The sequence below is a fragment of the Mercenaria mercenaria genome, unplaced genomic scaffold, assembly GCF_021730395.1.
Source record: "Mercenaria mercenaria strain notata unplaced genomic scaffold, MADL_Memer_1 contig_782, whole genome shotgun sequence".
In the NCBI taxonomy this organism is placed as follows: domain Eukaryota; kingdom Metazoa; phylum Mollusca; class Bivalvia; order Venerida; family Veneridae; genus Mercenaria; species Mercenaria mercenaria.
Genome location: NW_026463684.1, coordinates 8,821 through 35,594, shown reverse-complemented (window position 1 = coordinate 35,594; position 26,774 = coordinate 8,821). Strand labels below are relative to the sequence as shown.

The window sequence follows — 26,774 nt, the reverse complement described above, 5'->3', positions numbered from 1 at the left end:
CATGGCTACTGTAAAAAGAAGGAATGGAAAGCTAACAGGGAACAAGAGTGCCAGAATGTCACAATATACGCTTCTAGTTTATAGTTTCTTTACTCTAGCAGCTGTATTTGCAAATGGAATTTTAATTTTGTGGTTGTTTAGTAATCATTGTAAGTCTTTTGTTTTTCTAAGTCCACCAAAAAAACTCCTTACCAGGTACAGATACCTTAAAATACACCTAAAATTGTCGCGAACGACAAGAAGAAGAAGACACCTAAAATTGGAAAGTAAAATCTATGTTGTACCACAGAAAAGTGGTCTTGTTTTTTCCCTATGGTCAATTATAAAAATGTTACAATATAAGTTATTTATAGTAACAACTAAGGGAAGTTAATCTTTAAAAAAAAAAAAAAAAAAAAAAAAAAAAATATTGTAAGTCCACATAAAAATCTTTACCAGGTAGAGATTGGTCAAAATACACCTCAAAATTGGATGTAGCATGCATGTTGTACTACAGAAAAGTGGTCTTGATTTTTCCCTACGACTAGTAATGAGAAAGTTACAATAAAAGCTATTTAAAGTAACAACAAAGGGAAGTAATTCTAAAGAAGGAACTGCGCATGACACTTTGTCTCATGATGGTGTATAATTGTGCCAAGTTACATCAAAATCCCTCCATGCATGAAGAATAAATGCTCCGGACAAGGTTTTCATTCTTGTATCCTTTGACCTCTAAGTGTGACCTTGACCTTAGACCTAGGGACCTGGTTCTTGCACATGACACTCCATCTCGTGGTGGTGAACATTTGTGCCAAGATATATCAAAATCCCTCCATGCAAGAAGAAGATATGCTCCGGACAAAACCTTTTAAGAAAATATGATAAAGGGGAATAACTCAAAAAATAGGCAAGGTAGAGTTATTGTTCTTGCACACTGCACTTCCTCCTAATGTGTTCTATCAGTGTATGAAGTTTGAAGAAAATCCCTCCAGTACTTTTGGAGTTATGCTCCGGACAAAATATTTTAAGAAAATAAGATAAAGGGGAATAACTCAAAAAATAGGCAAGGTAGAGTTATTGTTCTTGCACACTGCACTTCCTCCTAATGTGTTCTATCAGTGTATGAAGTTTGAAGAAAATCCCTCCAGTACTTTTGGAGTTATGCTCCGGACAAAAATTTTTTAAGAAAATAAGATAAAGGGGAATAACTCAAACAAGAGCTGTCTCCGTAGGATGACACATGCCCCCGATGGCACTTTGAATGAATAGTTATGGCCGATGTTAGAGTTTAGGACCTTTGTCCTACGGAGCTGGGTCTTGCGTGCGACACATCGTCTTACTGTGTCACACATTCATGCATAGTTATTTTAAAATCCATGCATGAATGACAAAGATATGGACCGGACATGCCCATCAATGCACTATCATGAAAAATGATCTTTAACGTCTAAGTGTGACCTTGACCTTTGAGCTACGGACCTGGGTCTTGCATGTGACACGTCGTCTTACTGTGGTACACATTTATGCCAAGTTATTTGAAAATCCATCCATCGATGACAAAGATATGGACCGGACATGCCCATCAATGCACTATCCTTTAACATCTAAGTGTGACCTTGACCTTTGAGCTACGGACCTGGGTCTTGCGCACTGCACGTCGTCTTACTGTGGTACACATTCATACCAAGTTATTTGAAAATCCATCCATCGATGACAAAGATATGGACCGGACACGCCCATCAATGCACTATCCTTTAACGTCTAAGTGTGACCTTGACCTTTGAGCTACGGACCTGGGTCTTGCGCACTGCACGTCGTCTTACTGTGGTACACATTCATGCCAAGTTATTTGAAAATCCATCCATCGATGACAAAGATATGGACCAGACACGCCCATCAATGCACTATCCTTTAACGTCTAAGTGTGACCTTGACCTTTGAGCTACGGACCTGGGTCTTGCGCACTGCACGTCGTCTTACTGTGGTACACATTCATGCCAAGTTATTTGAAAATCCATCCATCGATGACAAAGATATGGACCGGACACGAAAATTGCGGACAGACCGACAGACTGACAGACCGACAGACCGACAGACTGACAGACGGTTCAAAAACTATATGCCTCCCTTCGGGGGCATAAAAATAGGCAAGGTAGAGTTATTGTTCTTGCACACTGCACTTCCTCCCAATGTGATCTATCAGTGTATGAAGTTTGAAGAAAATCCCTCCAGTACTTTTGGAGTTATGCTCCGGACAAAGATCGTTGCGGATGGACCGACAGACGCACGCACGGAGAGCATTTCTAAATCCCCTTCGCCTTTGGCGGGGGGATAAAAAAAAACAGCCTCTATCGCATACACAAGGTTTTCCTTTGATTTGACCTAGTGACCTACTTTTTGACCCCAGATGACCCATATTCGAACCTGACCTAGATTTCATCAAGGCAATCATTCTGACCAAATTTCATGAAGATCAATTGAAAAATACAGCCTCTATTGCATACACAAGGTTTTTCTTTGATTTGATCTAGTGACCTACTTTTTGATCCCAGATGACCAATAATCAAACTCAACCTAGATTTTATCAAGGCAATCATTCTGACCAAATTTCATAAAGATCAATTGAAAAATACAGCCTCTATCGCATATACAAAGTTTTTCTTTGATTTGACCTAGTGACCTAATTTTTGACCCAAGATAACCCATATTTGAACTTGACCTAGATTTCATCAAGGCAATCATTCTGACTTAATTTCATGAAGATCAATTGAAACATATAGCCTCTATCGCATACACAATGTTTTTCTTTGATTTGACCTAATGACCTACTTTTAGACCCCAGATGACCCATATTCGAACTTGACCTAGACTTCATCAAGGCAATCATTCTGACCAAAATTCATGAAGATTAATTGAAAACTACAGCCTCTACCGCATACACAAGGTTTTTCTTTGATTTGACCTAGTTTTTACCCCAGATGACCCATTTTCAAACTCGGCCTAGAATTAATCAAGGTAATCATTCTGACAAAATTTCATGAAGATTAATTGAAAAATACAGCCTCTATCGCATACACAAGGTTTTTCTTTGATTTGACCTAATGACCTAGTTTTTGACCTCAGATAACCCATTTTTGAACTCGGCCTAGATTTCATCAAGGCAATCATTCTGACTAAAATTCATGAAGATGAATTGAAAATTACAGCCTCTATCGCATACACAAGGTTTTTCTTTGATCTGACCTAGTTTTTGTCCCCAGATGACCCATTTTCAAACTCGGCCTAGAATTAATCAAGGTAATCATTCTGAAAAAAATTCATGAAGATTAATTGAAAAATACAGCCTCTATCGCATACACAAGGTTTTTCTTTGATTTGACCTCACTACCTAGTTTTTGACCCCAGATGACCCATTTTCAAACTCGGCCTAGACTTTATCAAGGCTATCATTCTGACCAAATTTCATGAAGATCAGTTGAAAAATACAGCCTCTACCACATACACAAGCTAAATGTTGACGGACAGATGACAGATGACAGACATCGAGAGATCAGAAAAACTCACCTGAGCATTGCTCAGGTGAGCTTAAAATGTAAAATGCAGATGAATGTAAACAAAATATCTTACCTTACTAAATAATCTTTTAACCTTCAGCCTCGGCTGCTGCCAACTGATTCTGCCTTTGCAACCAGTGCAGACGAAGATCAGCCTGCACATCTGTGCAGGCTGATCATGGTCTGCACTGTTCGCTATTCAGTCAGTAAATTTTCAGTGAACACCCCTTAAATAATAAATGGTATTGCCCAAATTGAATGATGGAACATTCCCATTTTAGAAATTTAGCAGGGTAAGGGTTAAATTCATTTCACTACAATCTATTCATTCTTAGCCTAAATGAACCATCCTGTCCAAAAGTTTTACTTTTTGCCAGACATTTTGAAGGACATGGTATTTTAGCCAAAATCAACTGAGACCATAATTTATTATGCTATTCTGCAAAGCAGCATACTTATACAGCATAATTCAAAACCCATTATCTTATGACCAATATATAAATTATTATATTCACCTCTACAAATTTCCCTCGGATGAGTGGTTGCTGACATCTGAGACTGGCCAGGAAAGCCTGTTCTAATTTTGTTGTCAACACTGTCTCACTCAGGCCTTCATCGCTGAAAATAACATTCAAATCTATACAATCTTGAGAATGAGGTCCTTTACACATATTAAAATCGTACCAAAAACTTTGTCAAAGAATAATAAAACATGAACATATGTCTCCCATAATGCTCACAAAACAATTAAGATAACTTGATTAAACAATAATTAACATAAACTGAAATGAACATACATTACTGTAACAATGTAATTAAATAATAATGTAAATATTAACAAGAACTCGTAGAACACAAAATGCCCCCCTCAATGCATTCAGTAATTGACAAGTGACAGAAAATATTTGGTCATTGTATACAAAAGTTCTACTGTTCTTGGTAAATGTGACCGTGATCTTTGACCTATTGACCTTAAAATAAATAGAAGTCATCTGCTGGTCATGATCAACCTCCCTATTAAGTTTCATGATCCTAGGCCCAAACGTTCGTGAGTTATCATCCAGAAACCGTTTAACTGTTCTGGGTCACTGTAACCTTGACCTTAAACCTACTGACCTCAACATCAATAGGGGTCATCTGCTGATCATGATCAACCTCCCCATCAATTTTCATAATCCTAGGCCCAAGCGTTCTTGAGTTATCGTTCAGAAACTGTTTAACTGTTCAGGGCCACTGTGACCTTGACCTACTGACCTTAAAATCAATAGGGGTCATCTGCTGGACATGACCAATCTCCCTGTAAACTTTCATGATCCTAGGCCAAAGCATTCTTGAGTTATCATCCGGAAACTATTTAACTGTTCCATGTCACTGTAACCTTGACCTTTTACCTATTGATCTCAAAATCAATAAAAGTCATCTGCTGGTCATGAACAACATTCCTGTCAATTTTCATGATCCTAGGCTTAAGCGTTCTTGAGTTATCATCCTGAAACCATTTAACTGTTCTAGGTCACTGTGACCTTGACCTTTGACCTGCTGGCCTCAAAATCGATAGGGGTCATCTGCTGGTTATGACCAATCTCCCTATTAACTTTCATGATCCTAGGCCCAAGGGTTCTTGAGTAATCATCTGGAAACGGATTGGTCTACATACCAACCGACAGACATACCAACATCTGCAAAACAATTATACTCCTCCTTCTTCGAAGGGGGGCATAACTAGAAATGTGTCCATGGGACAAAGGTGCCCCCACTAAATGACAATTGACACAGATCAACTTTGGGAAAACAATATGTTGCTATTTAAAGAAAAATGCATAAAAAAACATATATAATGTACATATAAACATATATGCTTTCTTGAGATTTTTAGATACCTGTCCATCACCGCATTTTAATGTTGCTTGAACTCAACGATGACTATACTTTTGGAGCTATGCACGACACAACATTAAAATGACCAATTTTTAACTAAGCCAGGGGCCATAACTCCTACATGACTGAATGAATCCGGACATGAAACCCCAGGTGCACAACTGCACATGCTGACCAGCTTTCCTGTAAACTTTGGTGACTCTAGGTCAAATACTTTTGGAGCTACGCGTGACACAACATCAAAATGACCACTTTTTTACTAAGTCAGGGGCCGTAACTCCTACACGACTGAATGAATCCAGACGCGAAACCGCAAGTGCACAACTACACATGCTGACCAACATTCCTGTAAAGCTTTGTGACTCTATGTCAAATACTTTTGGAGCTAGGCGCAACACAACATTCTCGGAAGGACGGACGCCTTTACGATTCATGTATTAGGTGGTCATTCCATTGTTTGAAAACAACAGAATGACCACTTAAGGAACAAAAGAATGAAGTGGTTACGGAATGAATACAAAGGATTCTATTGTCCTAAGCCACACCTCCTACCACCTAAGGTACCAATTGTGTGCTCGGAAGGACAAACAAGGGCAAATCTATATGCCCCCCCCCACCCCAAAGTGGGGGCATAAAAAAGATATGACAGCATATCTTTAGTACATCTTAAGAGTAAGCATAAATATATTAATTATTATGTGACTCCTTATATTACTCATGCTGACCCATCTTTAGTACAACACAAAGGACTTCGGACACTATCATATGCTTCTAGCCTATACTTTGAAGGCAAAATTCTCATTAAGTATTTAAACAGTACCCAAATCATTTCGAGTCAATGATAAACCAATGTGTTAGTTAACTTATTACAGCAGAAACGGGTTTGTATCTGTTCCTATCAAGATGTTTTTCTTATTTTATCTAGGCTAGGATATATTTTACTGAAAAAATGAAATGTTTAATTTCCGTAAAAATATAATGTCATCACATTACGGAAGTTTTAAATATATGAATTCCAGTCGAATAAAGTGACAAAATCTGTTTATTTAAGAAAAAATAACATTTTAAGATTAAAATCCTATAAATAAATAGAAAATAGAACGATATTTTTGCAAACAATCTGTACTTGAATTATCTATATACTGTTCGTAATGTAAAGTTATTGATGCATTTCATGTGTGAATAGATATACATGTATAAGTGACCGGTCAGTTTTATTACAGTGGTTCAGGTAGTTATTTAAGTACATGTACATGTCTGTATAGTTCTGTTATAAGTGATGGCAGATATTTGTGTGCTGTATAACATTATACTAAGAAAAGGCAGTTGGTTCTTGCTTGGGATAAGTACCAGTGGCACAGATAACATTTGAGCCGCGCCATGAGAAAACCAACATAGTGCAATTGTGACCAGCATGGATCCAGACCAGCCTGGGCATCTGTGCAGACTAGTCAGGATCCGTGCTGTTCGCGAACGGTTGGTCTAATCCCAACAGGCTTTGAAAGCGAACAGATGCCCAGGCTGGTCTGGATCAATGCTGGTCGCAATGCCACTATGTTGGTTTTCTCATGGCACGGCTCATTTGGCTTAAACATGTAATAAAAATGTATCCAAAATGACAGTTCTTTGTGGGGCTTGCCTAAGGAAGCTGTATCGGAAAAAGTTAAATCGGGATAAGTCTGACAACAACCAGTCTAAAGATAATGTTGTCTAATCAGGGCTGAAGTTGGCAAAACACATTCGAAATGTGTCATTTGTAGGGCTAAAGTAGAAGTAGGTCGCTGCATAAAAAATCCACCTGAAACTTGGCTGGACCTTTTAGTTCGTTTTCGCGTCTAGTCGTATTTATATATGCCATCTGCATGGAAAGCAACTTCACACATCACTTTTGTGGCATCACACTGAATGTGAATCCGTCACTGATATGACCTGCCATGAAGCTACTGTTTTTGACCTATGGATCACAGGCATACCAATGCTAAGCTTTATTTCTTTTGGATAGACTATTGTCAGGATCAGATTAACTGCTCTGTACATATTGCCTCTTTTTTGTAGTGTTTAGGCCTAGTCCGCCGCAAAGAACAGTGTTCAATTCAGTTTTCACAGAAGGAAGAACATGAAGTGATGAATGCGTGTGACATTAAGTATGTGTCTAAAAGAAATAAATATAAACGCACAGAAGACGAAAAAATAAAGAAATGAAAAATATATAAAAAATACAAAAAATAATAAAAAACAAAATGGAAAATAAATAACATCCTCATCGCTAGTGACGTGCTCGTCGCGAGGGGGGCATGCAGAAGATTACCTGGTGTGTTGCAAGTATGTTAAAGCCGTATTTGCCAATCTACTGCAACAAACAACCAGGTTAAGCCAATGAAAATTTAACCCAACGAATAATAATGAATCCACAGTATTTGCTTCTCTCAATACTATACATGTATAACATCCCTATGTGTACCCTTTCAAACATTTGTATAGTATCTGAGTTACAAACAGATGTAAAAATATGTGACTATCAATTTATTAAAAATGAATATAAAAAGTATTGGTTACTTTACATTTGGGAACACACTGTAGTTATATTTTTTGTTTAAAAGTACTGTTCCACCCCTTGCATCAACACAACAGTCATAGAAAATGTGTATAATTAATATCTACATATGCTGGCCAAATATGGTTTTGATGCACGAGTGGGAACAACGTTGTATAAAGCAAAACACTTTTTTATATCTATATAACAGGGTACGTAATTCTATTTAGAACAAAAATCACCGTTTTATGAAACAAATATTGAAAATTTGACTTTAAGAAATAACCTTAAATATGTATTTTGGTTGCATATGTAATTAAATACTTATTTCTTAGTGGTTTATTTTTCACTCTTGGAGTAGGCAAATTCATATAGAAAGTGTCCGAAGTCCTTAAAGTCAAATCTTAAAGACAAAAGTTATGAAAACTTATTTCTGATGTCATGTTATAAAACAAATATTGAATGGCATAACAGTCAATAGTCAAAAGTATTGCATGGACCTGAGGCAATGGTTTTGACTATTGACTGGCAAGCAATTTATAAGTGCAAAATATATACAGAGATTACCAAATCATAACAAAAATGTCTTCGTGTAATATGTATGTGTACAAGACTTAGTGCTCTTAATCCTTATCATGCTGTTCAGGATCGGTTCTGCCTTTGTGACCAGTGTAGATCATGATCAGCCTGCACTTCTGTGCAGTATGTACATAATCTGCACTGTTTGCTATTCTGTATCTTTTTTGGTAAGCACGCCTTATAGTGCAGCCATATGACTTAAGTTCATAAAATCATATTATTTGTAGGAAAAGTATCAGACTTGGTAGAAATGTTACAGGGTATTATCTACATAAGAAAATGAAAGAAATTTGCTGTAATAACCAAGATGGCCGACTAGTCCAAAATCCAAAATTTCTTCCAATAATCTGATATCATACCTAATATTTCTAAAAAAAAAAAAAAACGAAAAGAAAGCTCAATATTTACACAGTATGATATTTACGGCTGTATACTGTTGTATTTGTTGACACATATTGATTTCAGTAACAGACCTAACATACTGTTTATGTAATTTTTAAAGGAAGTTAAACACTTTATTTAACAAGATATATACATATTTAATGTTTATCTATGTACCTTTATTTAACAAGATATATACATATTTAATGTTTATCTATGTACCTTGCAAATGCAAAAAGTACATGTTTATTATCCAAATTTACAAGTTTATCAGCGGTTGCCATAATTACCACCACTTTGGCAAATAGCTATACATAGCATTACTGGCACAAGACCACAGTTATTTGGTCAACCACAATAAGGAAGTGGTTACGCAGAAAATAGTTCCTCTGTTTGATGGTGAATATTGGTGAATTTTTGAATGAAAGACCTGCAATAAATGGCATACTTAAATAGAGGAGATATGAAATAATAGGTACATGTACAATTTGACAGAATGAGAATGTCAGAATATGCATAATATCACTTTTTGATAGGGCCTGTTTTACCTGATTGCGGCCATCCAGACAGTATTCTTAATACACATGTGATCTGGCTCAAAATGGTGGCAAAAAGAGCCGGTCAACCCTACGTTTATTGTGGCTGTAATTTTTTCTCTTGAACAGTTCCGTTGAGTTCAGGTAATTTGGGGGGGGGGGGGGGGGGTCCAGTGCCTATATAGAACATATAGTAACAAGAGCTTGTCGAACACGAAATGCTCCCCTTGATGCATCCAGTAACTGCACAAGGAACAGAAATTATATGCTCACTGTAAACAAAAGTTCTCTTGTTCTGGTTCAGCCTGACCTTGACCTTTAACCTATTGACCCAAAAGTAAACAGGGTCAGCTGCTGGTCATGATCAACCTCCCTATTAAGTTTCATGATCCTAGGCCCAAGCATTCTCAAGGTATCATCTGGAAAGGATTTAACTGTTCCGGGTCAATGTGACCTTCACCTGTGGCCTACTAACCTCAACATCTACAAGGGTCATCTACTGGTCATGACCAACCTCCCTATCAAGCTTCATGATCTTAGGCCAAAGCGTTCTCAAGTAATTGTCTGGAAATGGTTTAAATGTTCCGAGTCACTGAAACCTTGACCTTTGACCTAGAGGATGGGAGCAAAATTTAAAGAACTTGACTGTTGAAGCTCGAAGGACAGGAACAACAAAAAGAAGAAATTCCAAAATAAATTCTAAGTCCACAAAAAAATTCTTACCAGATAAAGTTATATCAAAATACATCTGAAAATTGGATGTACCATCCATGTTGTACCACAGAAAAGTGGTCTCGGTTTTTCCCTTATGCGGCCAATAATAAAAAAAGTTTCAAAGTAAGCTATTTATAGTAACAAAAAAGGGAAGTAATACAAACAAAATTTATTGTAAGAGAACAAAACAGGGATCTGCCAAATAAAAAAAAGAGCACTGCAATGCAGAGCAATAAACAAAGCAAAGTCATATATGACCTTTAACCCCTAAGTGTGACCTTGGCCTTGAAGCGAGTCATCCAAACATGCGCTCTGCACGTCGGCTCAGTGTGGTGAACATTTGTGCCAAGTTTCTCTGAAATCCTTCAAGCAGTTCAAGAGTTACAGAGCAGACACAACGAAGTCATATATGACCTTTCACTCCTAAGTGTGACCTCGACCTTGAAGGTAGATATCCGAAACAAGTGCTCTGCATGTCGTCTCAGTGTGGTGAACACTTGTGCCAAGCAGTTCAAGAGTTACAGAGCGGACAAAAAACACACTTGTATGACCTTTGACCCCTAAGTGTGACCTTGACCTTGAAGTTAGTCATCTGAAACACGCGCTCTGTATGTTGTCTCCATGTGGTGAACATTTGTGTCAAGTTTCTTTGAAATCCTTCAAGGGGTTCAAGAGTTACAGAGCGGACACGAAATTGCTAACGGACAGACAGACCCGGGGGTATAACCTAATGACCTCTAAATCAATAGGGGTCATCTGCTGGACATGACTAATCTCCCTATCAATTTTTCTAATACTAGGCCCACACGTTCTTGAGTTATCGCCAGGAAACCATTTTACTGTTCTTGGTCATTGTGACCTTGACCTTTGACCTACTGATCTCAAAGTCAGTAGGGGTCACCTGCTGATCACGATCAACCACCCTATCAACTTTCACAATCCTAGGCCCAAGCAATTTTGAGTTATCATCCGGATACTGTTTAACTGTTCTGGGTCACTGTGACCTTGACCTTTGACATACCAATCTCAAAATCAATAGGGGTCATCTGCTGGTCATGACCAACCTTCCTATCAACTTTCACGATCCTAGGCCCAGGCATTCTTGAGTTATCATCCGAAAACCGTTTAAGGTTCAGGGTCACTGTGACCTTGACCTTTATCATATTGACCTCAAAATCAACAGGGGTCATCTGCTGGTCATGACCAACCTCCGTATCAACTTTCATGATCCTAGGCTCAAGCGTTATTGAGTTATCATCCGGAAACCATTTAACTGTTCAGGGTCACTGTGACCTTGACCTCTGACATACAGATCTCAAAATCAATAGGAGTCATCTGCTGGTAATGACCTATTAACTTTCATGATCCTTGGCCCAAGTGTTCTTGAGTTATCATCTGGAAACGGATTGGTCTACAAACCGTTTAAGGTTCAGGGTCACTGTGACCTTGACCTTTGTCATACTGACCTCAAAATCAACAGGGGTCATCTGCTGGTCATGACCAACCTCCGTATCAACTTTCATGATCCTAGGCCCAAGCGTTATTGAGTTATCATCCGGAAACCAAATAACTGTTCAGGGTCACTGTGACCTTGACCTTTGACATACAGATCTCAAAATCAATAGGAGTCATCTGCTGGTAATGACCAACGTTCCTATTAACTTTCATGATCCTTGGCCCAAGTGTCCTTGAGTTATCATCTGGAAATGGATTGGTCTACATTCCAACCGATGATCGACCAACCAACATCTGCAAACAATATACGCCTCCTTCTTCGAAGGGGGACATAAAACTAACTGTGGTCTTAGGCCTTCTGGCTTTGCAGATGAGGTTATATTTGCCTTTTCAAGAATGAAATATTAAGACATTAAACATCAAATCATACTCATCTTCATCACAAGTGTCTAGCCAAATCCACTGTTTTCATTAGGCAAGCCCACATAGGGGCTGACCACAAACTATTATAATTACAGCTGTGTTTCCAGTGTGTATGCAGTTAATTATCCTAGTCTTGTTATTAAACTATCAATTTATATGACTGTTTTGAAAACTACCCTCTAATCATATGCATGTGCCATGCGCAGCCTAATGTTGATAAGCTAGTGAGTATATATTATATATATATGTCTGGAAAGGCACCTGGTCATAATGAAATACCGAGTGAATTGTTGAAAAACGACTTGGCCTTGGCAGTGCTGCAGAGTCTCTTTAATAGGTGTTACACCAGTGGAACTGTACCATCAGAGTGGTCTAAAGTTATTACAACACCTATTTCAAAGTCATCTACTTCTGACACTAGGGATCCCCTTTCTTATAGGGGTATCACATTAGCACCTTGTACGTACAAGATTTACTGTAGTCTTTTGAATACTAGATTAACAGATTGGTGTACACAGGAAAATGTTACATGTGATGAGCAAAATGGCTTTTGTAAAGGTAAAAGCACTGTTGACCAAGTACAGTCTCTTACAACAATTACAGAAACTCATAAACTTAAAAGGCTTCCAACTTTTGCCACGTTTATCCATTTCAAGAAGGCGTATGACATGTTAGATAGAAATACTTTGTGGAATAAGTTGCAGCATCTTGGAGTGCAGGGCAGACTGTTTCATGCCATAATGTCACTGTACAAGGATGTTAAATTCTGTGTTCCTCTGAATGGCTTTGATACACACTGGTTCGATATAAAGTGCGGCTTGAAGCAGGGTTATCCGCTCTCCCCGATGCTGTTTAACTTGTTTATTAATGATTTAGCATCTACAATCAATAGTTTTAGATAAAGGTATTAGGATAGGAGATACGAAAATAAGTATTTTACTATATGCTGATGATGTTGTACTTATAGCTGAAAAATGCTGAGGACTTGCAGTTCATGTTGAATCAACTGTCAGTTTGGTGTTCTCAAAATAATATGATGGTAAATTGTGAAAAGTCTAAAATTATACATTTTCGCACAAATGGTACTACAGTGTCATATCATGTTTTCAAAATTGGACCAGATGTATTAGAATATGTACATAGCTATAAATATTTAGGAATTGTACTGAATGTATTCCTTGATTTCCATGAGATAGCTAAAACTGTTGCTATGTCAGTTTCAAGAGCTCTTGGACTGATTATTTTAAAGAGGAAAGCTTTTGGTGGTTTTCACTACTCAACTTTCACAAGGCTGTATGATAGTATGGTATGGCCAATTATTAGCTATAGCGCTCCATTGCCAGAGGACAGGTCGTTCTCATGCATCAATGCGGTCCACAGTAGGGTAGGGAAAAACACTCCAAATGCTGCTTTGATTGGGGAGATGGGTTGGAAGCCACTAAATGTTAGACTCTGGGGTTCAGTATTCAGACAGTACTTAAGAGTTATGAATATGTCAAATGCAAGAAAGAACAAAGTTATATTTTCATGGTAAAAAATGAAAATATTAGGGATAGTTATTATAAAATGAAAAACTGTATTCAGCATCTGTTGAATCATGTTGGTGGAAACTACCATATTGAAGAAAAATTGTTTAATGTTGAAAAAGTAAAACAGAAAGCATTGTTAGATAGAAATACTTCTATAAGAGGAAATGGTGGTAATAAGCTGAGAACCTATAGAATTTTTAAGTCAGATTTTTGTTCAGAAAAATATTTAAAATCCAATATGCCTTTTCATTATCGATCAGCTTTTACAAAATTTAGATGTGGTGTAGCACCATTACGAGTGGAGACCTGAAGATATGAAAACTTAGAATTAAGGAGAAGGTGCTGTTTTAATTGTCATGATGTTTTAGAAGATGAGAAACATGTTTTATATAACTGCCCCTTGTACAATGAATGTAGAACTGAACTGATTTCTGCAATAAATAGTATGCCAAAATGTTACCTATGAAAACTTGTCAGATGATGAAAACCTACTTGTAACATTTAAACATGATATGAATGCATATATTGCTGCCAAAACCTGCTATAAAATTTTATCCAAACGTAGGAAATTCTTATATTCTAGGTCATAAATGTACTTTTGTATATATATTTTGAATTCTCAGTCACTTCAAAAACTTGCCATATCCATATATGATTTGAACACATTATATATATATATATATATATATATATATATATATATGAATTAGGCTTCTTACAATTTTAGCATTTGTGTACAGTAATTAATGGTTTTTTTTAACTTGACTTTTAAAGTTAATAGAGAGGTCGAGTATCTCTGTTGAAACTTAATACTTATTTACTATCAATTCTATACCAACTAGAACAATCCCCGTAACTCTGATTTGAATCTTGATAGATTTATGCCCCTTTAGTGTTTTTTTTTCACTTGAGGCTTAGAATGGTTATTTGCTATCACAGTCTTAATCCAAAGTCAAACACTAACTAAGGTTGGCGAGTGCTGTTCTATGGACGGCTCTTGTTAGATATAGTGTTATTTTAAGAACATCATAGAAATGTTTTAAGATTCATTGATGTGATTTTATGGTATATCATTGGTTTTAATGATGATAAAGTTTTATGGTATAGTATTGTTTTATTGCCGTAATGTACAAACTGCTGTATGTATAGTCTCATATAAATCATTTATGATTGGTCACATACATGTTCTTGTGATATTTCGATAATTGTAAATTATAATGTACATGTAATGTGAATGAGACTTTAATAAAATATTTGAATTTGAATTGAATTTGAATTTTATATTAAGTATTTAAACAGCTAATATTCACTAACAGATAGCATTCATTTGCCCATTAAAATAATTATATTTTGACCAAGTTGCACCTAATTACAGACGACTTTCACAAGGCCAAACTTTTAAAAAGCGAGCTTGAACTAAAGCGGCGTACCTTCAAAGTCACCATGAATAACAAGAGCTGACTCCATAGGATGACACATGCCCCCGATGGCATTTTGAATGAATAGTTATGGCCGATGTTAGAGTTTAGGACCTTTGACCTACGGAGCTGGGTCTTGCGCGCAACATGTCGTCTTACTGTGCCACACATTCATGCGTAGTTATTTTAAAATCCATGCATGAATGACAAAGATATGGACCGGACACGCCCATCAATGCACTATCATGAAAAATGACCTTTAACGTCTAAGTGTGACCTTGACCTTTGAGCTACGGACCTGGGCCTTGCGTGCTACACGTCATCTTACTGTGGTACACATTCATGCCAAGTTATTTGAAAATCCATCCATGGATGACAAAGATATGGACTGGACACGCCCATCAATGCACTATCCTTTAACGTCTAAGTGTGACCTTGACCTTTGAGCTATGGACCTGGGTCTTGCGCGCGACACGTCGTCTTACTGTGGTACACATTCATGCCAAGTTATTTGAAAATCCATCCATGGATGACAAAGATATGGACCAGACACGCCGATCAATGCACTATCCTTCAACGTCTAAGTGTGACCTTGACCTCTGAGATACGGACCTGGGTCTTGCGCGCGACACGTCGTCTTACTGTGGTACACATTCGTGCTAAGTTATTTGAAAATCCATCCATTGATGACAAAAATATGGACTGGACACGAAAATTGCGGACAGACAGACTGACAGACAGTTCAAAAACTACATGCCTCCCTTCGGGGGCATAAAAATATAAAGTAATGACTAATATCAGGATCAAATTGATTATTACTCTGCATAGACCTTTTACAAGACATCAAAACTTTGTAGGGAGACAGTGGTCATCTAGTCCACCCACTCAGCTCAATAGGGAGTGCGCAGATTTACTTGCTGTCCCCTTTGAGTTATTCTCAAAGGAGCTTGCACTGAATAGAATTTCACCCACTTATGTATCAATACATCTGAAAACATTCGGAAAGCTATACACAAGACAAATCACTAAGATCAGATCGGTTAGACTAAAGATGTTAAAACAAACTGTTTTGTTGATTTGACTCATGCAACAGAAGATGCATGCATGACTCTTTAAAAGAAATTCCTGGAGGAACTCTAACTATTAATAGTAAAATCTATAAAATTTAATGCATTCCATAGATTTAGGTAATGTTCAACAGATATTTATTAATGTTCAAAAGATATTATTAAAAGAAGGTACAAATAAGATCTATGTTAAAGAAAGCTTGGCTAGAACCAACAGCCACAAAAAGAACATGCTTGTATCCTGCCTCCCACTCATTTAAAAGGTTTTGGAGATGGTAGCTGATATCCAGTAAGAGAAAAGAACAAAGCCTTGAGGAACTGCAGTCTACATACGGAAAAGTCAACTGAATATGTACTAATGGAAGACCAGGCTGACCTAATGAAGTTCCAGAAAGACATAATTCAGCCTCATGACCGAACTACATCTATGTTACAAGCTACTAGAACCATGACGATTGACAATCTGACCGTGTTAGAACTGACTTGAGCATCATTTTGAAGGTCGGTGTCTAAGCAATCACTCTCAAATGGTGTGCATTGATGGGGAGTTATCGACGCTTTGTTGATGAAATACAGTGTACATATGGGTCACAAACTAAATCCCAAGAGTAACATATATTTACCGTTGGTGAAAAAAGGAGGTGCCATTGAATGATTTGTTGTTACAACACCAACACCTCTCAGTTGTTCTTTCCTTTTAAAATCTATAAAAGCTACAGTTTGGTTTTGCCACATATTACGCTCAAAATTAAATGCTGAGAAAACAGAAATAATAATGTTGATATCAAAGTATAATTCCACAAGTTGAGGAAGACCAGTGCCTCTGCAACTATGTATGTGAGGAATACATGAATCTCAGGCAGTGTTAGACTTTAAAGACACTTGCTGCAGTTTCTTGTATGAGAGATGGGGTAAAAATTTCCCAATAATAGAATTTGTTCAAATTTATATATGAACACAGTTTAATGTTAAAAACAGAAAAATGCAAAAACAACCATAGGTCACCATGCTTATTTAGGAGTTATCTGCCTTTAAAACTAGATTTTTTCTTCAAATCTGCATACTCAAGGGCAGATAACTCATGAACAAGCATGGTGACATTTGATATTTTTCAAAATTCTATTTCTAACTTGACACTGTGTTCATATACAAAGTTTGAAAAAATTCTATTATTGGGAATTTTTTTACACCAAACTGTAGCATGCATCCTTAACGTGTTCAACTCTGTATGCAGGGCTGTGTATCCACAATTGCACATAATAGGTCAGACCAGACGGTACCTAACCTGTGATGCAATAAACATTTTTACGAATTGCTTCCCTACCTCGCATTTGATTATCGCAATACGTTGTTTCATAGCACCATATTGCACAAACAACAATGTTCACAAAACGTTTTCTGTCGCAGCTGAGTTTGATAATGAAACTTTATTTAAGAAATAATATATCTCATTTAGTGATCTGTCGCTGAATAAATCATTGTTTGGAGTTCAGATGTGAAGAAATTATATCACGAGGGCGCATCCAAAGACAAAAAATGATTTTATTCAAGAGCAAATCACTAAATGAGATACATTATTTCAGTTCTAACATGTTATTAAGGACTTTAAAGTATATTCTTGACGGCATTCATTAAATATTTGCCCGTTTTCAATCATTTTCTTTTCCAGCGCGCCATTATGCAGTTTAGCGCTATGACGTAATAATTGTGACATCACGATCGTGAATTCTTGTATAATAATTCACTGTTTTCAGCCGCCTTCTTTGTTTAATAGGAAAATGAACCAGAACGTATTAGAGTTGTCATTTATATCTAAACAGCATGTTTAAAACTAAATTTTAAGTTAATAACTATTTTCAAATGACTATCCTGTATTGATGGTCAGTGTCTAGTGGTATTTATCCTTCAAGATTCAGTAAAATTGATATTAAAATTTCATACTCACCTGAGACCATAAAATGTTTTGTTAACACGGGCCAGAACTCAGCAGCTCGCATTACAACTAGAACATCTGATCATAGACAGGTACACCTTTATAGAAGGAATCCCATTGGGTTAGTAGTGAAAATACATACTCAAACCTAAACATTTCTACTCAATCTTCCTCAGTCTTATTATTTACAACATGATCAAGTTTATGGGGAGAATATGGACCCAAGATCAAAAGATACTGTGTCATTAGAATTACCAAAGTCTTCAACCTTGATGTCGACAACTGGAACAACCATCTGAATCTCACTGACAAAAACTCATTGAAAACGGAATATTATTTGATTAAGTATAGCCAGCAATATAAAAATCTTATGATCTGAAGTTTTTTTGGTGCTATTTTTTTATTTATTCATCTTTGTTAAGGTGTTTAATTCAATTTATGTGGTGAAAAACAAACTAAACGACAACATACATTAAGTACTTCAGTCTGAATATTGAGTTGTATTTTCTACCTTATGCATCTAAAAATGTTCAGATAATATTTTTATTACACTTTGTTTTGTCATTTGTATTAAGACTATTCTTATAGATCTTTTAGGATTTTTAACATTCAGCAGATCAAGCTGTCTGCAGTATAAATAGTGAAACTGCAACAAAGGGAAGTAACTCAATTTCTGTAATTACATATAGTAAAGAAAACCCAAAAAAGGCTGAAATCTATTCTTAAAAAGTGTATTTACTCAGCATTTGCATAGAAAAGATTTAAAAACTGGCTAAAAACATTTATTGAGTGAGTTTGATCTTTACCTTACTTTTATTAATTTTTTATGAATGGCAGCCATTTTGAATAAATTCGGCCATACTAATTTTTTCAAAGACACCATATTCTTGCTTTCTATCAAGTTTGATGCTTTTCCCGCAAACAGCATGATTTTTTCACCATATGCCTGCACCTTCTAACAGTTATAGTTCTGTCCAAATTGGAAGATGGACAAATTCATTATAGACATTTAGCATGGTTAAATAAACATGTCTGAAGGAAACACAGAACTTAGTCCTTTGTGCACTGAAAGAAAATTGTGTCTCATAAATATAATAATTACCTGTAGATGTTGATGACAAGTTCTAGAAATTGTGCATTTAGTTCCTAATCATCAATGAATCTTTTCCCTATATGTACCATCAGTTTAACTAGTAGAATGGCCTTTTCTCGGATAAATGGCGCCTGATTCAAAACGATTGTACCCTATACAAATATAAAAATACATAATGTAAACAAGAGCTGTCACAGGAGACAACGCGCTCAACTATTTTGATACTGGATAGTGAGACTGGGCACATCTGAGAAAACTGGAGCTGTCACTGAAATGTTTAAGGTCTCCAGTGGAGGATGATGATACTGCACAATAGCTTGAGTGTGTGTCAAACATATAAAGTAATAAGAGAGGTAAAGATAGTGTACCAAAACTTATATAAGTACAATTCTAAGCAAAAGGAGGTATAACTAGAAGATGCTTTTGTAGCAAAGTGCATGTATCTCAAATGCAAGAAATCAATAGGGGACAGGAGCAAAAGTCAAGAGACACTGACGGTTGCCTGAAATAGGGATAACTACTTGGCATGTCTGATCATCCCACTTAGTTTCAACATTCTGAGCCTTTTAGTTCTCCAGTTATGAACTGGAAAACAGTTTTCCATGTTCAGGCCCCTGTGACCTTGACCTCTGATCAAGTGACCCCCAAAACAGTAGGGGTCATCTACTCTGCATGTCCAATCATCCTATCAGTGTCAACATTCTGGTCAAGTGGTTCTAAAGTTATCGACATGAAAAGAGTTTTCTATGTTCAGACCCCTGTGACCTTGACTTTGATGGAGTGACCCTAAATCAAGAGGGGTCATCTACTCTGTAAGTCCTATCACACTGAAATTTGAAAGTTCTATGTCAAATGGTTCTCAATGTTATTGACTAGAAGTAGATTACCATGTTCTGTCCGCTGCAACCTTGTACCTTTAATAGAGTGACTCCAAAACAATAGTGGTCATCTACTCTGTAAGTCTATCACACTATGAAGTTTTCAACATTTCTGGGTCAAGTTACTAACCAAAATGGATTTCCATGTTCTGTTAGCTGCGACCTTGACCTTCAATAGAATGACCCTAAAATCAATAGGGGTCATCTACTCTGCTTGTCCTATCCTCCTATGAAGTTTAAACATTCTGTGTCAAGTGGTTCTCAAGTAACTGACCGGAAATGGTTTTCCATGTTCAGACCCTGTGACCTTGACCTTTAATAAAGTGACCCCAAAATCAAAAAAGGTCATCTACTCTGCATGACCAATCATCCTATGAAGTTTCAACAAGTTTCAACATTCTGGGTCAAGTGGTTCTCAAGTTACTGATCGGAAACAGTTTTCCATGTTCAAACCCCTGTGACCTTGAACTTTGATGGAGTGACCCCCAAAAACAATAGCGTTTGTCTACTCCATACGCCCTGCCAACCTATTAAGTTTACAGGTTCTAGATCAAATGGTTCTCCAGTTATTGATCGGAAATGAAGTGTGATGGACGAATGAAGGGAAGGACGGACAGACAGGGCAAAAACAATATGTCTCCCCAGTGGGAGTTGGGGGAGACATAATTCATAAAACATTGGCGCAAGAGTTATGCACCTTGTGTCATATGATGTGGATGATAATGCGGAACAACTACTTTAAGTTTGAATCAAATCCATTTAGGAACAACAGAGATAAGGAGAAAAAAGACAAAGTGCAAAAAAATTTAACCTCGGTGAGGACGCATAAAGATGGTGACGCCGGGTTGAGTAGGATAATTCTCCTTATAGTTGAGCTAAAAAGCAAAAAGAGAAATCACCAGTACTGTAAATATTTCTGCTTGTGTTTTATCACTACTTTATATTTTATTGACAATGGTCTTTAATAACACTGTTCTCCAGTACTATCAAGTTTTTGGAGGATAAGTGTCAACAGTCCCTATTGTACATATTTATCTGCACAAAATAATCAAGCATGATGTTACCTTAGTTTTGACCAGTCTTCAACCATTTCTGTTCTAGCCTTCATCATTTGACAATCTGGTGTTTTCTCAACAAGCTCCACAAAGATCTGAAAAACTCTTCCTCATTAACATCGCCATGACAACAACCCCATTTTTCACTAGGTCAAGGCTGAGTATCAGATGTTCACTCGCAACTGTAAATATAATAGGGTTATTATAACAGTAGCTTGATCTGGGATGCAGTATTCGGCTCGAGTGGATTTTGCCAGATTGGATCTCATGAGGCGCACAAGCGCCGAGTGTGATCTGACCTTGTAAAATAAACGAGAGCCGAATACAAAGTCCCAGATCTGCCTACAGTTATAATGACCCTTTTATTATATACCTTTACCATTTTGATTCTTGTTTTGTTCTTGAACGAAATCTTCAATGTTTATCGATATTAAATGAAACTTGGTGAAGTTTTTATGTGCGCTATTTATAGTAATGTATCGGATCATACATATTAATGAAAATAGTCTGGCAGCATGCAATACGGAAGGTACAATACGGAATTCAAAAGGTACAATACGGAATTTTTGTCTGTCTTTTCATATTTAATTGTGAAATACAAGCCGATTTTTTTTACAGAATTTATATAGGTATGTAATAAACATTATTATCTGATGTTAAGTCATCTGTTTCTTTCAATTTTATGCTTCAATGACATGCTCTCTATATCTGAACAGAACAGTATTTGCTTGACAATGCTTAATAATTTGTTAAAGTTTCACATATCAAAAACTTATTCAATACAACTTACAAAACGGCTGGTCAAATATTCATATCAAATCCATACTTCTGTAAAGTGAGTTACCACAGATATACAATGTAAGATATAAAGAACTAAATACAATATACTTTCATACAATATCTATCTAGCATTACATAAATGTTTAACTGTTAAAGAACAGTAATTTTCCCTTTCATGAATACCATACATTACACGCAGCAACTCATACATTGCTCCCTCACTGAAATAAATTCAATCATGGGCAACATGTCGAGCCTGCCAGCTCTCATAAGGACTATGAGTTGCACACAACGCTCTTACTGCACACAAAATCATTCTTGTAGCTGAACTTGGACCTGTAAATGTGAACTTGACCTTAGACCTAGGGACCTGGTTTTGTGCATGACTCTCCAGCTTATAATGGTGAACATTCATGCCAAGTTACATCAGAATCCCATTGTGCATTAAGAAGAAATGCTCCGGACAAATTTCATTTAACCTTTGACTTTGACTGTGACCTTGACTTCTGAGATAGGAACATAACTCCCCATTGAGGTTAACATTCATGCCAAATACAAACAAGACTGGTCCATGCATGTTAAGTTATGGTCCAGACATACACACATACACCAAACCACCAAAAGTAACAACTTAGCCGAGCTCACTCGAGTGGGCTTGACAAACAAGAGGACCATGATGGTCCTGAATCGCTCACCTCTTCCCACATGACCCAGTTTTGAGTATGACGTTGTTTTTTCTATTATTTGACATAGTGACCTAGTTTTTGAGCTCATGTGACCCAGTTTTGAACTTGATCTAGATATTATCAAGATAAAAATTCTGACCAATTTTCATGAAGATCCATTGAAAAATATGTTTATTTATTTTGTTGGGTTTAACGTCGCACCGACACAATTTTAGGTCATATGGCGACTTTCCAGCTTTTAATGGTGGAGGAAGACCCCAGGTGCCCCTCCGTGCACTATTTCATCACGAGCGGGCACCTGGGTAGAACCACCGACCTTCCGTAAGCCAGCTGGATGGCTTCCTCACGTGAAGAATTCTACGCCCCAAATGAGGTTTCGAACCCACATCGATGAGGGGCAAATGGTTGAAGTCAACGACTCTAACCACTCGGCCACGGAGGCCCCTTGAAAAATATGGTCTCTAAAGGTTTTTCTATTATTTGACCTATTGACCTAGTTTTCGAAGGTACGTGACCCTGTTTTGAACTTTACCTAGATATCATCAAGGTGAACATTCTCACTAATTTTCATGAAGATGGCCTCTAGAGAGGTCACAAGGTTTTTCTATTTTTATACCTACTGGCCTAGTTTTTGACCGCACATGACCCAGTTTCGAAACTGACCTAGATATCATCAAGGTGAACATTCAGATCAATTTTCATGAAGATCCATTGAAAAATATGGCCTCTAGAGAGGTCAAAAGATTTTTCTAATTTTAGACCTACTGACCTAGTTTTTGACCGCAGCTGACCCAGTTTCAAACTTGACCTAGATATCAAGATGAACATTCTGACCAACTTTCATACAGATCCCATGAAAAGTATGGCCTCTAGAGAGGTCACAAGGTTTTTTTATTATTTGACCTACTGACCTAGTTTTTGAAGGCACGTGACCCAGTTTCGAACTTGACCTAGATACCATCAAGATAAACATTCAGACCAACTTTCATACAGATCCCATGAAAAATATGGCCTCTAGAGAGGTCACAATGTTTTTTCATTATTTGACCTACTGACCTAGTTTTTGAAGGCACGTGACCCACATTCGAACTTGACCTAGATATCATCAAGATGAACATTCTGACCAATTTTTATGGAGATCCATTCACAAGTATGGCCTCTAGAGAGGTCACAAGGTTTTTCTATTTTTAGAACTACTGACCCTAGTTTTTGACCGCACGTGACCCAGTTTCGAACTTGACCTAGATATCATCAAGATGAACATTCAGACCAAATTTCATACAGATCCCATGAAAAATATGGCCTTTAGAGAGGTCACAAGGTTTTTCTATTATTTGACCTACTGACCTAGTTTTTGAAGGCACGTGACCCACTTTCGAACTTGACCTAGATATCATCAAGATGAACATTCAGACCAACTTTCATACAGATCCTATGAAAAATATGGCCTCTAGAGAGGTCACAAGGTTTTTCTATTATTTGACCTACTGACCTAGTTTTTAAAGTCAGGTGACCCACTTTCGAGCTTGATCTAGATATCATCAAGGTGAACATTCTGACCAATTTTCATGAAGATCTCATGAAATATATGGCCTCTAGAGAGGTCACAAGATTTTTCTATTTTTAGACCTACTGACCTAGTTTTTGACCGCACGTGACCCGGTTTCGAACTTGACCTAGATATCATCAAGGTGAACATTCTGACCAACTTTCATACAGATCCCATGAAAAATATGGCCTTTAGAGAGGTCACAAGGTTTTTCTATTATTTTACCTACTGACCTAGTTTTTGTAGGCATGTGACCCAGTTTCGAACTTGACCTAGATATTATCAAGGTGAACGTTTTGACCAATTTTCATGAAGATCTTATGAAAAGTATGGCCTCTAGAGAGGTCACAAGGTTTTTCTATTTTTAGACCTACTGACCTAGTTCTTAAAGGCACATGACCCAGTTTCGAACTTGACCTAGATATCATCAAGGTGAACATTCTGACCAATTTTCATGAAGATCTCATGAAATACATGGCCTCTAGAGAGGTCACAAGGTTTTTCTATTTTTAGACCTACTGACCTACTTTTTGGCCACACGTGACCCAGTTTCAAAATTAACCTATATATCATCAAGGTGAACATTCTGACCAACTTTCATGAAGATCCATTGAAAATTATGGCCTCTAGAGCGGTCACAAGGTTTTTCTATTTTTAGACCTACTGACCTAGTTATTGGCCGCACGTGACCCAGATTCGAACTTAACCTAGATATCATCAAGGTGAACATTCTGACCAACTTTCATGAAGATCCATTGAAAATTATGGCCTCTAGAGTGGTCACAAGGTTTTTCTATTTTTAGACTTACTGACCTAGTTATTGGCCGCACATGACCCAGTTTCGAACTTGACCTAGAAATCATCAAGGTGAACATTCTGACCAATTTTCATGAAGATCCATTGAAAGTTATGGCCTCTAGAGAGGTCACAAGGTTTTTCTATTTTTAGACCTACTGACCTACTTTTTGGCCGCACGTGACCCAGTTTCGAACTTGACCTAGAATTTACCAAGATGAACAATCTGACCCATTTTCATAAAGATCCCATGAAAACTGTGACCTCTAGAGATGTCACAAGGAAAAGTTTATGCACGCATGCACGGACGACGGACGCTGCGCGATCACAAAAGCTCACCTTGTCACTTCGTGACAGGTGAGCTAAAAAAACAAAAATATCCTATGCATCTACACATTAATTTCAAATTCAGACTAAACTGATTCAAAATCAAGAATTTACCTGGGTTAGACATTGTAGTGTTAGGCTGTAAATGCTCCCTAGCCATTTTAGTAAGCACTTTTGATAAAGTTGTGATCTATATAGCACTCGGGTTGTGTCTACATGCTGCTGTCTGTATCATCAGTTTACTGAACAACTGGGAGGTTGATCCATTCATTGCCCTGGAAACAGCAGATGTTCCATTTCAAAGGCTTTTCATGAAAATGAATGTACATGAAACAATAATGCTCAAGTTGAAATAAATGCTGTTCACAAATGTGCAAAATTTTGTCTTGTACGTAGACTTTAATCATTGTGTACATAGCCTTTTATCATTGTGTATATACAGTAAACCTCGCTTATAAGGAACAGCATGGGACCTCTAAAAAGTTATTCCTTATAACCGAGGTTCCTTATATTCGTATAGTGAGTTAGTTGCTTCTAACCGGGGTTTGTATAACGAACACAATTTGTATAGCGAACAGTATTTGACTAACGTCTGAAAAGGGCTCACTCTCACACTCTGGACCGTCCATGAATCTTTATGTGAGAAAGTTGCCAGTCTAGTACAGGTCCTTTCCTGGAGAGATAATAAGGTCTGCATGCATATGGCTGAGATACTGTTGAAACTCGGTGTTAACCCTAAACTAAACCAAAATGTAAGTCAGTAAGAATGACAGTAATTTGTGTTTATTTTTTTGTCGGTTATTTCTATCTTCTTTTTTAGAGAGCGCTTCATTAGGACTATAAGATATATGTTGTAGTTAGTTCCCTTACCTTGCTCGACATGTTATGATAGGCATCAATACTAAAATTAATAACTGATCAAATTTTTATTATTATAAAAATGTTAAATTTGACCATTAAGATCTAAAAGTAGGAAGTTTTGACATACTGTGTATTGCGACTAGACAGCGGCGCCATACATACGGATTAAAGTGTACATTATAGTATCCTATAGTTTCCTACTGTCCATTTTAGCACCTGCTTTACTTTTCACAATTGGAAATTTGGTAAACTGGACTGCTTGCCATTGTTAATCACGCGTTATTAGCACATTTGTTTAGGATAATATGACTGTGACTGATTTTCGTTCACTATTGTTACGTGAAATACCCTAATACATGTAGCTTTAGTACATAATTTTGAGTAAATATAAGTCTACTATCTTCTAGTATTTGGTAAATGTTAATGATGCTATTATATATTTTCTTTTTATCGTAACCATAAATATCATAGAAATGAAATAATTTGTGTTTATTCATGTGCATGAAAGCGCGTGAAAGTGCTGGTGTTACTCTGACGTCATCGTTTCTGCTGCTTATTTCCGGTTTTCAATTATTTTTATTCTTTATGTCTGTTTGCTATAACCGAGGTGTTTTCCATTGAATTTCGTACTTTGGGACTGGAAGAAGTGTTCCTTATAACCGAGTTCCCTATAACCGAGGATTTTTACATTGAATAAAGAAGGAATTAGATCGGGGAATTGAAAACTGTTCCTTATAACCGAGTGTTCTTTATATCCGAGTTCCTTATAAG

The 26,774-nt window shown here is 37.0% G+C and overlaps 1 pseudogene; it reads right to left on the bottom strand.

Moving 5' to 3' along the window:
* LOC128554829 (transformation/transcription domain-associated protein-like) overlaps window positions 1–25,413 on the bottom strand; it is a 48,913-nt pseudogene extending 23,500 nt beyond the window's left edge.
* Window positions 25,414–26,774: the final 1,361 nt, after the last annotated feature.